Raw genomic sequence first — 15,444 nt, forward strand, 5'->3', positions numbered from 1 at the left:
GAAACCGAAAGGAGACCAGGAGAACACTTCAGAGAACATATTAGGGCTGGGAAGGTTAAAGATTTCTCCAAGCCCATAGTTTTTCTTTTCACCTCAAATAGCCAGGATCTCTCAATGACTGACTTATTTTAAAATAATCTTCTCTATTCTCTTGCAGGTTTTGACTTCACACCTTTCTTCACCTCTCTCCATTTTGCACTTCCTGAGTGGCCTCTCTGCTGCTCCTGCCTCCTCCCCTCTCCCAGCTTTTGTTCTTCTGTGCTATTTAATCTTTGTAATCTGCCCTGTCTTTCTCACACCTGAAGAAGGCTTCACAGCCGAAACATTGAGTTTTCTCTCTTCTCTTTTCAGTATGGAATAAACCTATTACTTGTTCCTTTGCAGACTACACATGCTGAGATAGTTTAGTTCAGGTGGGTAGCTGCTTCAATATACATTTGTAAATGTCAATTTAAAACTGAAAAAATAGTAAGATTGTAACTCTACTTTAAAACGTGGCAAGAAATAGACACATGGCAGGCTACACCCTGGAAAGGACACCAGTCCATCCCAGGGCAAAGAAATAAAAAATAAACATATAGGCAGCACATATCAAGCCTTACAAGAAATCATTAACAGCCTCAACACACACCACAGGTCCATTAAACTCAAATACACCAAGCATGGTAGCCTGATAGACTTCCTAGACACCACCACATACAAGGTTTCTTCCTTCAACAACACAGACAAACTGGACATCAAGGTATTTTTCAAAGACACATTCACACGGCTTACTGCACAAGGATAGCTTCCACCCAAAACATACTTTAAAAGGACTGGTAAAATCACAACTCCTACACTTCCACAAAATCTGTACACAACAACAAGACTTTGAGGAAGCCAAATACACACTCTTCCAAGCTTTATGCCAGAGAAGATACACACAAAGTTTCCTCAAAAATGTGGCACGAACATTTCTAAATAGAAAAACTCCAGATGACAGAAAAATACCCCTCAACACATCATATTCTCAACTCAGCATAAAAACCAACCAAAAACCATGATATTAGAAAACACAAACATACTGAGGGAGCACAAAATCATATCTGCACACAGAAAAAAACAAAAACCTTCAGCATTAATTAGTCCAAAGCAAGCTAAAACCTGTACACAACAGATCATATACACCAAGAGCCAAACATTTCATAACAGAAAACAACGATCCAAAACAAAGAAACTAAAGAAATCTTCCAGTTGCAAAGGGCACTCTCAGAAAACATCAATAACGCCATCTACAGCATCCAGTGCAAAAAGTGCGGGGTGACCTATGTGGGGGGGGAACGGGTAACTCCATCCGAACCCAGCTGACACAACACAGGTACATCAGGAACCACGGGACTGGAAAGCAACCCCAACTGGACAGAGATAGAAAGAAAGAAAAAGGAAAGGGAGTGGATCAAAAGACTTAATACTATCTTTACACAAGACCTGAACATCAGAAAAACCAGGAGGGTTTTAGTCGTTGGAAGGAGAGTGCTCTCCTTGTCCCAGATGGTCCCCTCTCGGATAAAATCTGGGAGAAGGAGCTTTGTTCCCCTCTCCTAACTAGCCAGATCCTACAGGGACTGGAACTCTTCACCATACTAACACGCAACAAACAGAAGAATAACTGAAACCAATCAGCTATGGAAACTCGCACAGCTTGCACAGTCCTACTAGGGAGGAAAACAAAAGACCCTGATTGCCTATTGAGATGTTAATGGTCCATGCATAATCCCCCCCAAGGAAAACAGAAACCCATTCACCAACTGAAACTGCACCTACTCATACAGAAACGTACAGAAGGAACACAGACCATAGGATACAAACTAGCCCCCTAGGAGGAACTACAACACACTGCCCCTTACAAAACAGGATAAAAACAGGCCAGCATGGACACAGTGTTCCAGAACAATGCCTGAAGAAGACCCAGGCAAAAACATACCGACACACAGAAAGGCAAGATTGTCTTCCTATGGAGCCACAGATTCTACAGAGGTAAAGCTGCCTAACAGTGGAAACCTAACGGTGTCAACGAAGCTTTAGGCATTTAAATGGTAAGTATGGATCAATCCAGAGTTGACAACGCACGCAACCGTACGGTCACCCTCCACACTGCCTACACAACAAACATGTCAAACAGACAGGATACCTTCCAACAAGGAACCAGGATCATCTACAAAATGATCCAAACAGTCCACCATTTACAAAACACAGCAGTTTTATTGGACGGGAGAACCGAGCACCCGCCAGCCTACGACGGAAGACCGAGGAACTCATAAAACCTGCCAAGCCACCCAAACTCACATATTTGAAGCTGGTAAGCAATGCCAAAAATTGGCTTCACACCACACTGCAGATCCTCGAAGAGCAAAATCTGTCATACAACTAGAGGATCTTGAGCTTCCCCACTGGGAGGAAGCTTTCACACTTGCTTCCAACTGATCAAAGAAACATTATGGGAGGAAATTGCAGAACACCACCTTTGGACCCTACAGTACACAAGCTATCAATACTGGGTTAGGGAAGGACACTCGGGCAGATCAAATTATCACAGCAGTTTTTAAATTCTACAACGACTTCTACTGGAAAGACTGCGAACAAGACCAAGTAAGAGTTAAGTTGTTTTATAAAGTCATTATTTTAGAGCAAGGTATAATTCTGATAAAAATACAATAAACAATATGGTGAAGCTATTGGAGAGAAAATTAAGTCTCGGTTAAGAAACTGAAACAGTCTTGACTTGTTCCTTTACACAAAAGTTATTTATTTTCAAAAGAGACCCATGAGGATTCCTCTGGTGTGCAAGACCTGCCTGAAGACATTTGACCAGTTTCCTCTTCACCTAAAGAGGGTGTGTATGAAATGAGCCTCAGCAGAGGAGATCAGCAAGGTCCTTCTCCAGGCCAGGAAGGACTTGTTGAATCACCTGAGGAATGGGCAGGTCGGGGATTACAAGAGCATAGGGCTCATGTGTGGTGAGAATGTGAGACTGGCGGAGTCCATGGGTCCATGGACTGTTTTATGTGGAATCCTGAAGACACATCAGCAAGGTAAGATATTTATAATTTATAAGGGTTCTTCTGTTTCATTTCTAACCTTTACCTTTATGTGAGGGTATGTTAAAATTATATATCCGGTGGTCCAGGTGCCCTGAGCAAGAGGCTGCTGTCCAGGAGGAAGAGATGCCAGAGACTGAAGTGGAAGAGGAAGGGGAAGATGTGAGTTCTGGAGAACTTTCTATTTTTTCCAAATGTATCTTTTGTTTTATACTTGTATTCTAGTTTGTCTTAGAAGTAAAAATGTTAAATGTGTATTTTGTATTCCTACTGTCCCCCAGTTCTTAAAAGCCATCAGCAGGCTCTCAGGAAGACGGTGACCCAGGCTGGACTGGACAGAACGCACTCCCTGGATGCTCCTCACCTGGCTGGGTTTAAACAGGACCTTACCAAGGATCTTGAAGTGGCAGATTGCTCTCAGGAGGTATTTATTTTTTAAAGGCATTTAAAATTGAGCAGTGATATTTCCATAGCACATGTTTTTACTCCTTAGCTTAAAATTCACCCATGTGAAATCTCAGCCATAAACATAGTGACTCTACATTTGTCAGGTAGAAAATGTTTCCAGATTCCTGTTTTTATGGATCCATCTGCATCTTCCTTAAACTTTGTAAAGGGCCTATCCAAAACAACAATTATTGTAACCAAATGAAGACCACTGGACTGTCTCACCAAATCATTGCTAATTATATTAAGAACATAAACCATTTTCCGGGCTACATCCTAAATGATATCAGTGTGAAAGTAGAGGATCCCAGCCTGGCTAACCTCATCATCAACTTCCAAAGTATCCTAAAGGATATTCAGAAGAAGAACAGTAAGAATGTTGCCAAGAGATTACTAAAAATAGGTCATTTTCATTTTAAAACTTCTTTCAGTTGTACTTTTAATTTGAATACAAAAAAAGTTGATGAGTATTAATTTCTCCCACAGATATAGACAGTTGCAGAGTCCAGAACCAAGTACAAAGGATTGCTGGAAGGTGTTGATGGTTGCAAAGAGAGATGTGTTGCACAGACTGGGCAAGACATCACCTCGCCTGAGCAGCTTCTTGTACTGTATTACCTGCAGGCCTTTCTCCAGCTGAAGCACCTGTAGCATCCCGGGGTGGTAAAGAACATGACAGTAAGAATACTTTCATACAACAAAAGTAAGAAATTCCATATATGGGATTTTTACAGTTTGGTGTATTCATTTTTATTTTCTCACTATTACAGGTTGAGGAATGGGTGCAAAGAAAGTGTTGTTTCAACAAGTGGGCACAAAAATGGTCATAATTCCTGTTAAAGAGCACAAAACCTCAAACAACAGCTGGCTTCCTTTGCATTGAGTGAAGAAGAGGAACATGCAAGTTGATGGCTACATTGATATACCCATCCACTCAATTCAGGGTTGTGGTAGAACTGGAACCATCCTGGCAAGCAGTGGATGCAAAGTACTGTATCACCCATAATGTGACACCAGTCCATCACAGGACTCACTCACACCATGGCCAATTTTCATAGAAGCCAATTAAAATCCATGTTAATACCGAACAAAAGACCTCCACCTGCATAGCTCCAATCATGTACGGTATTTAAGAAAATCTGGAATGTACCTTAATTGCATTTTATTTGTGTTTTATCAGCCGTTTCATCTTTACTTCACTAAACTGCGCTGTAATGCCCAGGTCAGCAGCTGTGAAAGGAGACGGAGAAGATGGACTGGTCAGCCAATGTATCAACAGTGTCTGAAGTGCTTGAGAAGTGGAAGCCCAACACAGGACTGCCACCAAATGGCATGCAAATTAAAAAGTTGATAAAGTATCAAATCTGGGAAGGCCTGAGCATCACTGACGATCCTGTGAAGGGGAAGAAGTTTGTGACTTCCAGGTGTTTCCAGAAGGGAGAGGTGGTGTGTGATTACAATGGCAAGGTCATCACAAAGACAACTGCTGAAGCTCACAGATGACAGAGGGAGACATGAGATGTCTTTTCTTTTCAGATGAACCTGCACAAAAACTGTGCATTGATGCTCGTGAAAAACACTGAGCCTGCCTCCCGGATAAGGAGGCAAATCAGAAGATGGATAAATCCATCAAAGAGAAAAGACAATGTAAGGGCTGTAAGAAAGTCATTTATAATCAACGAACAGCCTGTCATAATTCTGTCTGTGACAAAAAGGGACATTGTTGAGGGGAGAAGAGCTCCTCTGTGATTACAGCATTTCCAGGAAATAATTTCAAGGTTGAAGGACAAGCTCTGGAGTGGTTGGTTCACTGACCATTTCCAAAAAAGAAACTAAGTAAGTATATTAAAGTGCATATTTTGAAGATATTCATTTTCTTGTACCTTGGAATTAATGTAAAAATTATATTCGTGTTAATGTCTTGAAAATAGCATTTCTCATTCTCATCAGCAAGGATATAAGGAAGGGATATGGGACTGCTAAAAAGATACATGATTTTCAGAAGAGTATAGAAGGCAGATAACTATCCCACTCAATTGTTACTGCAAAGAAATGCCACAGTGTAAACAAAAAGGTGAACCATTCTTGAAATTTATTGACAGAATCTGAATAGCCCAGCATTCCCAGACCAGGCACTGGAGTTTCCTGCAGCGTTAGATGGGTAGTCTCTTGGTAAGAGAGAGATCGACAGAGTACTGGACTTCATGAACGACACCTTTCCAATTCATCGAGAACAGAGCCCACAAGATCTAGAGTCTAGAGAACAATTTCTTACAATATTAGTGGTAGTTTCTGAATGAGTTAAGGACAACATAGTTGTAGAGCTATCTTGCAACTTCTTAAAAGTTGTAAAAGTGATTACCATATTGCCAGTGGTTTATATTTAAAACCTAAAGATTTTAAATTGAATCTTTCTTAAACAAAGGACATTTTTCACAGGAACAGCAGCCTAAATCAGTTGATGACTGTAAATATGACAAGCTTGTGATAAATTGTAAAGTGCAAAACAAAGTTGTATTGTTTTGGTTTTGTCTTCAACATCATATTAATAGGCATGTTATTTTTAGAGCAGCTGCCTGCCATTCACCACCAGCCAAGATGCCACGAGGTACATGAAATGACCCAGAAGTACTTAATGATACAGAGAAGAGCATATGGGGGGGAAAAAAAGAAGACAAGAAATATCCATTAACACGTGCATCTAGAAGCCAGAAGACGGGTGATGATCAGCATTTCAAAAGCAGACACTGGAGGTTGAATTCAAGTTTTCACAGTGATTGTCTATGTTTGGCTTCAACACAAATCATATTAATATGCTCACATTATTAATTTGTACAAAGTCCCCAATATTCATTACAGGCGACGTTCCCAGGAGTACACACGACCCAGCCAGAACGTGGCTAGCTGACGTGCAGTGGACCTCAGGGAAAGAACTCTTGCCCACACGGATGTCTCTGCTCTGAAAACCACTGGATAAAGGTATATGGCGGTCTGTTCTCAGCTGTTGATTTTGTGAAAAATATTGAATATGAAAGATTGAAGTGTCACTATTCAATGAAGTTCAGACATAAGTATTATGTTGAGAAGCTAGATCTGTTCTACTAATAGCTTTAGTACCTTAATATTGTACTGTTTGCTCTGGTTTTCAGACATCAGTCCAAGATCATTGGTGGGTTAATTGATTTCTGGTAAGATTGGCCCCACGTTTGAGTGTGTGTTTACATTTCTATCTGGCATCCTCAAAGGATGGTTTTGTTTCCTTTTCTTAATTCCTCTTGATTACTAGAGTTTATTTGGCATGATACATTTGTGATAAATGCTTTTTCTTTGTGAATAATTTTATTTTAATCTACATAATGTCAATGAGTTAGTACCTTAAAGAACAAGCAGTAAAAGAAATGACATTTCAGGTTTATTAGCTAAAGTTACTAAGATTCCTTTACAGTGCAGAGACCCATCTTTAATATGCTGTGTGTGCTCATAATGGACTTGAAATTTGTTTTTGTCACAATGTACAGATGCAGCCATTCAAAATGCGCGGGCGATACCGCATTATTTTCCGGTATGCTGTACGCAGTCTACCGCAAGTTACCGGTAAATACCGCAAGTTACCGGTAAATACCGCTAGCAAAATAATAGTATCCGGAATTTCCGCAAGGTGGAGCTAATAAAGCTCAACCTCTCATGTTTGAGCTGTAGCCATCAAAGTCTTTAACGAAGATATTACTAATAGTATTAATAATAAATGACCTTGGACAAGCTGTAAACTCAAAGTATTGCCCTGGTCCACATTCTTTTTTTCATTGACCGTCTTTGTAAAAGTAACACCACAGCATTTCGCAATCACGCATTTGTTTCCAATCATGCAAAGTACAGTAATTTTTGAGAATCGATTCACCATGCCTTACACATGCTCATAAAAGAGATTGATTTAGGAACATAAGCATATTACCGTATGCAAACTGTACTGTATACCGTATGTATATGTATATTAAATGTCTTGATTTTGATTCGTGTTTTGATTTAAATCGCAAACCTTACAGCGTACACAGATTTCTAAACTGATCAGGATCGTTATCTTTGTCTTATGCATAATAATGTTCACCGCTCTGTCCAGCAAATTAATAATAAACTTTATTTTATATAGCGTTTTAAACGAATAAGTAATTAGATTGCTCACAAACCTAATCACTTGCTTTTTCTTTTTATTTAGGCTCAGATTTCAACTATAGATCGTATTATTAATAACCATAATAACAACCAACCAACAAAAACAACCATATAAACATAATACCAACCAAAAACATAGATAACGACCACAATACAAAATCAAATATATCAACCATTATACTCTCGCAAATTCCTCCAATTATCATAATCCCGCCCCTTATGCAAAACCAAACCCTCCTCCCATCCCAGTTTCTCCTCTTTATCATAAACAAAATCCACTTCAATTTTCAACATAAAGCCTTACTGCTTGCTGGGTTTTTGAGGGGGGGTGTCTTTCGCTGGAAATCTCACCTGCTTCTACTTTACGAGTACAACCCCCTCTCTGCAGGAGTGCTGGCTGTGACGAATTAAACCGGTTTCACAAGTATTGTAGGAAGTACAGTGTTAACTGGTAGATGGGCACCTCAATTAAGTCGCTTTAACATGCTAATGCGTTGGTGTAACAGTCCGGGAGTGGCAAGCTTCTAATGTCAACTCGACTCGATTGGAAGACAATGAACGTATTTTAGCCCAAAATGAATTAATAGCAAACATGGTTTACATAAAATACATTTTTCCAAGAAAGTTTATAATAATGCGATCTATAGTTGAAATCTGAGCCTAAATATAAAGGAAAAGCATTTTCAGAGAGCAATCACGCTGTGTTTATGTAGAAAAAGCGATTAGGTTTATGAGCAATCTAATTACCTATTCGCCTAAAACGCTATATAAAATAAAGTTTATTTAGAGATGAGTGATCCGTGTCGCAGTTTAAATAATTTTCATAGGAGGGCTTGGACAGATTCCAAGTGCATTTTTGCAATTTACGTTGTAATACAGTTTAGAATACAGTTAGTCTAAGCTTTATCAGCTTTATTTATGGGTTGCAATTTAGAAAAAGTCAAAAACCGCACTCAAAATGCAATTTAGAGCTTTCTGGCAAGGGGAGACACCCAAATTATAATGTAACATGCCACTGTTTGTGCATTAACAAAGTTATACTGCAATTTTCCTTAGATACACGATTAAAAAAAATAAATTTTTTGAATCCCCGGCGGAACACACTCCATAAGAATCAGCGCTTTTCTACAGTATATCGCCTTTAAACACATATATTTAAACACGAGTTTACGATTTAAATCAAAACGCAATTCAAATCAATATAAATGTTTATTTTGTAACGCATATGTGACTGTTCATTGTTATTAAAAAGACTTAAATTCGATCATGTTGTGATATTTAGAAATATAAATTTGTTTGGTGCGAGTGAGGTTTTATTTAATCTCTGACCAAGGGAAACGTTTCATTTTTTCAAAGAAATGTTTGTTAAAAAATAAAGTGATACACCAATGCATTAGCATGTTAAAGCGACTTAATTGAGGTGCCCAGCTACCAGTTAACACTGTACCTACAATACTTGTGAAACCGGTTTAATTCGTCACAGCCAGCACTCCTGCAGAGAGGGGGTTGTACTCGTAAAGTAGAAGCAGGCGGGATTTCCAGCGAAAGACACCCCCCCTCAAAAACCCAGCAAGCAGTAAGGCTTTATGTTGAAAATTGAAGTGGATTTTGTTTATGATAAAGAGGAGAAACTGGGATGGGAGGAGGGTTTGGTTTTGCATAAGGGGCGGGATTATGATAATTGTAGGAATTGCGAGAGTATATTGGTTTGATATATTTGATTTTGTATTGTGGTCGTTATCTATGTTTTTGGTTGGTATTATGTTTATATGGTTGTTTTTGTTGGTTGGTTGTTATTATGGTTATTAATAATACGATCTATAGTTGAAATCTGAGCCTAAATAAAAAGAAAAAGCAAGTGATTAGGTTTATGAGCAATCTAATTACTTATTCGTTTAAAACGCTATATAAAATAAAGTTTATTATTAATTTGCTGGACAGAGCGGTGAACATTATTATGCATAAGACAAAGATAACGATCCTGATCAGTTTAGAAATCTGTGTACGCTGTAAGGTTTTTACTTCTTAAACTTTTAAAATACACGTTTCGAATAGAAAGAAATCCTCTTCCTGGTACAGTTGCATGAAGTGAGAGGCGAAACAGCCCTACACAGCCCTGTCGCAGTACACGGATATAATCACACCGTTATTAAATTCTTTAGATACGCGATTCCATATTATATTCCCTTTTAATCAAATTCTAAAAGTATGCTTGTTGACTTCGGTATCACGTTAGTTAAAGACTTCGAAGCTTAAAATGTTTAGGGAGAAATGGAATACTGGTGTGTATTTTTTTCTTTAAAGTACCAAGACCAGCTACTGTATATACTGTATGTTTATGTTCCAAAATTAATATAGTTTATTGCCTTCACACGCGTTACAGTATGCTCCTATTCTTTTTATGCTCAGCTACTAAGATTTCCCTTCAGTTACTGTACGTTTACTGTACAGTAAGTCTTTCTACGACAGACCAACGGACCACGAGTGCCCCTGTTGGTCAACCAATCACGTACTGCGGTGCCACGCGTCATCTTGCGTCACGCTGCGCGACGCCACCTGCGGTACGTGTCTGTAACGCGCACTTTGAATGGCTGCATCTGTAAAGGTATAATAAATAGATAATATACTCTATTTATCAAGACTTGACTATTTTAATTCCATACTTCCATTGACTGCTTTGGAATGCATTCCTTACAATTTTCCTAAATAATCATTGTCTCACAGTGTTGACCTGGGTGACATAACAGGGGTCAGGGCTGTGTTGACTGGAGGTTTGTGTAGACTGGCCATTGTCTATGTGAGACTGTGGGATCACTAGGGGTTCCCCCCCCCAACACCTGTAACATTGTCAAGTGGTATAATTACCTACAAAAGCTAAAGTTTCCTCCATTAAGGGGTCACTATTTGTCAGTCACTATCAGTCCGGGACACTCTATGCTAGATTGGACTGTTGTCTTTGGAAGATGGGGACACAGGTGATGAAATAGACCACAGTGGAAGTCCTGCCTAGCTGTTATATCACTGACAGACTCACCCACACATTGAGAAGAGAGCACTGGTTTCTGTGCAGAAAGCAGAACAACTCACTTTAACTGGTCAATTAGGTCTAATGAGTTTTATTGCCCTTGACATCTAACTTACTCCAGCCCCCCTTGTGGAAACAACCCCTAATTACTGTTCATGAGCTCCTGGCCACACTTGTTCCCAGTGGAACCAACCTGGAGCAGCAGAACACAGGTTTTCTTTTTCTTTAAGTTGTCTGCTGTTGTAAAACAAGTCATCCCTTAGGAATAAAAACTCTCCCTCTAGTCTGGTTGCTATCTCCTTTATTTGCCCCATATTCCCAGGGCAAAGCAGCTGAGTGATCAAAAGCTGAACTGCAATTTCACTGAATTTCACACTGGGTTACAACAGACCCTGGTGGGAGAATGGGCAGGAGAGGGCCGGTTGTGCTCCTGAACTAGTCCCCTCCTCTCCTACTCTCGTATTTGCATCACAGTCTATAAACTCCAGCCCTATTGCTTTTCTTCCAGTTCATTTTTTTTTAATACAGCTCGTGAATTATGTATACTCTTGTGAAGTATCAAGAAAGCACTCTTATCTTTATTCCCGACGGTCTAGCACAGTAACCACAACTCCAATAACTTTAACTAGAGGAAGAAATCCATCTTCTGCTCAAAAAGAAAAAAAAACATTGAAATCATAAATCTCAAGCACTGGCTGGAGACTCTGTGTCCGTGCTCAGCGGTTATATAGGACAGGACTCAGCGCGCAGCAGGTGCGGCTCATTGCTCTACGCTCCCCGTGCGGAATGCGCGTCTCCTCCTTCCAGACTCATAACACCGCTGCATACATCCCTCTTAAATCCCAGAAACACAGAAACTCCGGGGTGTTTCTGTGAGTCAGTACTGGGTTTCTCTGTTCGAGGTTACAAGCAGAAACAAAAAAAGCGCTGAAAGCAGGAAGTTATTTCTGCTCGTAGGCACAAACGTGTAAAAATAAATTTTCTGATTACTAAACCCCTAATAAAATCCATCTAAGTCTCCCTTTCGTTCCCAATGCACATAACTGAATAGAAACCAGTCAAGTTCAGGTACTTTTCTGATGTACAGTATCTGAATAGTTCTGGCGCGGCTGTTGTAACAAAGATACTTACGAACTTTTTATTCATACCAGCTCTTGCCGTTTTTAAAATGAATATTTTTTTGAATTCGCTAAATCACACGAAACACCAGCATCACTTATCGTAAGCATCTGACCAATTACATTCCTGAATGTTAAACCCATTTAGCATTTATTTTTAACTTGTTTTTTTTAAATTACACACCTGTTAACTTAGTCCGGATCGCGGTCACCGAGGACCACTCCTGTCTCCCCAGATGACACTTATTATTTTTAAGATAAACGCGAGATAAACAACGTTTGTTTGAAACCGCTCCACAAATTTTCTCACATGCACGTATTCTCAAATATCACCACAACAAAATCATAAAGTTTGTTTCCACAGACATGACACTATTATGCAATAAACCAATAAATTAATGAACTAGCAGAATCCCAATAAAAACACCCGATCACCTGGCCAGCCCAGCATGTCAATATCATACATTTTTACCAACAAAACCGCAAAAGCAAAAACCAGCATATATATATATATCCCATGTTTTTACCTTATTCTGGAGCATGATATATATCCAAAATAACCCAGACTAATTTATCTCAAGAGCTAGAGACTAGTAAACGTTACTGATTACGTAGTAAATGTTTGAAGAACGAGCGCCAGAAATAAGGCGATTTGATTGGTAAAAACCGCTGTCATTCTTTGTATTTTCAGCCATTCAGAGCCCTTAGGGGGTGAGACTTCCTCTGGAAGCTTCAGGCTGCATTTTTAGCTGTCAATCATTGACTCAGAAGGGATAATCAATCATTTTTTTATCAGTTTCTTATCAGTGCTCCTTTTTTTCACACCAGAAGGCAACTCTGAGGTTTTTTTTCATTGCATAACAGCAGGTAAAGGCTCTCTAGCAGTGTCTTAAGGTTTTTATAGCAATTGCAATGGTTTTTATTCTTATTATTTTCAATATTTTTATGATTTTTTATTATAGGCGTGAAATTTCATTCCAGGTCCAGTCTTCACAAAACATGATGTAGAATTTTTTCTAATTGATCCATTTGTCCCAAATTTTTATCCAAGCTAGTAGCCACCTAGAACAAGGTTTTCAAATCATTCCCAGGCCCTTGACATGCATATAGTTGAAAACTCTGACCTCTGAAGACCCCAAAAAAAATGTTCGCCAGCTGTTTTTTGGGGTTTTTTTCATATGTTTGTCTGCTGAGTCGACACATTAAGAAATATAAGAAATTTGACTTTACACACTCAAAGCCAAGGGGGTTAGCTTCAATTTAAGACCTGAACCAGGCTCCTGCTATGTTCTGCTGCAGAGATATAACAAATGTTTAAGGGGGAGGAAATTCCAGGTGGACATTGGCTAAATATGTCACTGGTAGTAAAAGGTTAAGTATTCTTGCCATTTTTAGCATATTGTAAGTGGATTTTTTGCAAACATTTTATTTTTTAAATCACATGAAACACAATCAACCCATTGTAACTTCACATTGATAATTCCTGAGCTTTATAACTGTGTATTATTTCTTTTTACCTTGTTTTAATATTTTTTTTATTATTTTTGCATTTTACAGAGCTTTTTAATATATTGTGAGCATTTTAGTGTCATTTTAAAATAGGACTATCAATGCTCCTGACTTTTAAACCTGTATTTATTCTGACATTATTATCTCCACCTGCAGATGAGGGAGGTATTTGATCTTAAATTTGTTGATTTGGGGGGAAAATATACATTCATTTCCTTGTATGTATCACCAGTGGGAAAATTGGCATTTTTGGATGAATTGCAATCTTTACTGCAAGGCCTTCAGACTGATATAGAAATGACTGGAGATTTAAATGACACATTTGATAAATCAGACAGGAACAGCATAACATCTAAAATGGCAGAACCCTCTAAAGTACTGAAAAAATTCCGGCACATTCATAATAAATACAATTTATTTAATTTAAAGCATAAAATTTGCTTTAAAAAGAAAACCACAATTTGTACGATATCATATTTCAATATCGACGTTCAGATGAAGAATTTGAGAATTTGAATATCAATGGAGAGTACATTGATTTTGGGACAATGTTTGCATCTGAATAATCCTTCCTCCTGGAAAGAAGGAAAAAAAAGTTTTGAGTCTCAGTCTTCAGGATCCCCCCCAAAAAACGTGCAAATTTGTTTCCGATGTATTTTGGATAAAGATATAACTCTCATAGAAGATACATTTTATCAGTTGAATGCAGTCGATACTTTCGACTTTTTATATGATGATAGGACCTACATTTAGGGCTCAGTACTGATAACACTGCTGCTATTGATGGAGTAGAAATAAGTGATGTACTGGCAGTTTTTTTTTTCTGAGGCAAGAAGTCCTAGAACACCTCCTATAAAAATAATAAGATTCAGAGCAAGAAATATTTTTCCGCCTCACCTAATGCTATTGCATTAACGAGGCTGAAGTTGGCTTCTTATTCGCCAGCTGCTGCTTTGCGTTTTTCGTTCCATCTTAAATGCTGCTGCTGTGATGTTATGTCGTCTTTCGCCTGTAGATGGCTCTCTACAGTCATTTTTAAAAATACTTATCCTGATGTATTACTGTACATTTCCTTAGTAAAGGGGAATATGTAAGTAGAGACTGTCCAAATTGCATTTTTGTATGAAACACATTTCAGAAACACAACTCACAATAAAACAAACTGGCATGTTATACCACGAGTAAATAAGACAAAGGCAAAACGTAAATTCACTGGCACTTTCTGCATATTTTCCACGACCTTGCCTTCTGATCATAAAAAGTCTCAAACTCTTGCATTTTACAAGAAATTTTAATATAGCAGTTTTAAATAGGACATTTAGAACATGGCATATGAGACTATATGGTTAACTGAGGATGAGCAGAGGGTGATCGAACCTACCTCCTGGTTATAAAAATGTCTAAAAATTCTGACACAGATGTGTGAGAGACAATGGAAAAGACTATCAAAATCCTGAACTTCAGGACATTGTACTGTACCGTTTTTTAAATACGACCCTCTGAACATGGCATGAGAGAATACGTTGTCAAATGGTAAATGCAATGTTTGCTATATTGCTAGGGCCCTCCCTTCTGATTTTAAAATCGTCTCATATTTCTGACATCAAGGTGTGAGACACAATATAACAGACTGTCAAAATCCTGAACTTCAGGACATTTTATGATACCATTTTAAAAATATGACCCTCTGAGCATGGCATGTGAGAAAATGGCATGTGAGAATGCATTGGGAAAAGGTGAATGCAATTTCTGCTGAATTGCTATGGCCCTCCCTCCTGATTACAAACTCGTCTCACAATTCTGACACTGAGGTGTGAGACACAATGTAACAGACACTATTAAATTGTGAAGTACAAGAGATTATACTGTTATGTTTTTTTTTAATATTGACCCTCTGGCATGTGAGGACTTGTAGTCAACAAAATAGCACACATTCTACCAATTTGCTTTGTCCCTCCTTCCTCGTTACCAAAACATCTTAGTATACCGACACTAAGGTAAATGTCTCTAAATCCAGAAGTTAAGTTGTCAAAGTATATCGGAGTCAACCGATATTGATCAGGTTCTGCTGATGCCGAGCCCGCAGCCTTCACCATAA

The sequence above is a fragment of the Atractosteus spatula genome, unplaced genomic scaffold, assembly GCF_055471065.1.
Source record: "Atractosteus spatula isolate fAtrSpa1 unplaced genomic scaffold, fAtrSpa1.hap1 Scaffold_83, whole genome shotgun sequence".
In the NCBI taxonomy this organism is placed as follows: Eukaryota; Metazoa; Chordata; class Actinopteri; order Semionotiformes; family Lepisosteidae; genus Atractosteus; species Atractosteus spatula.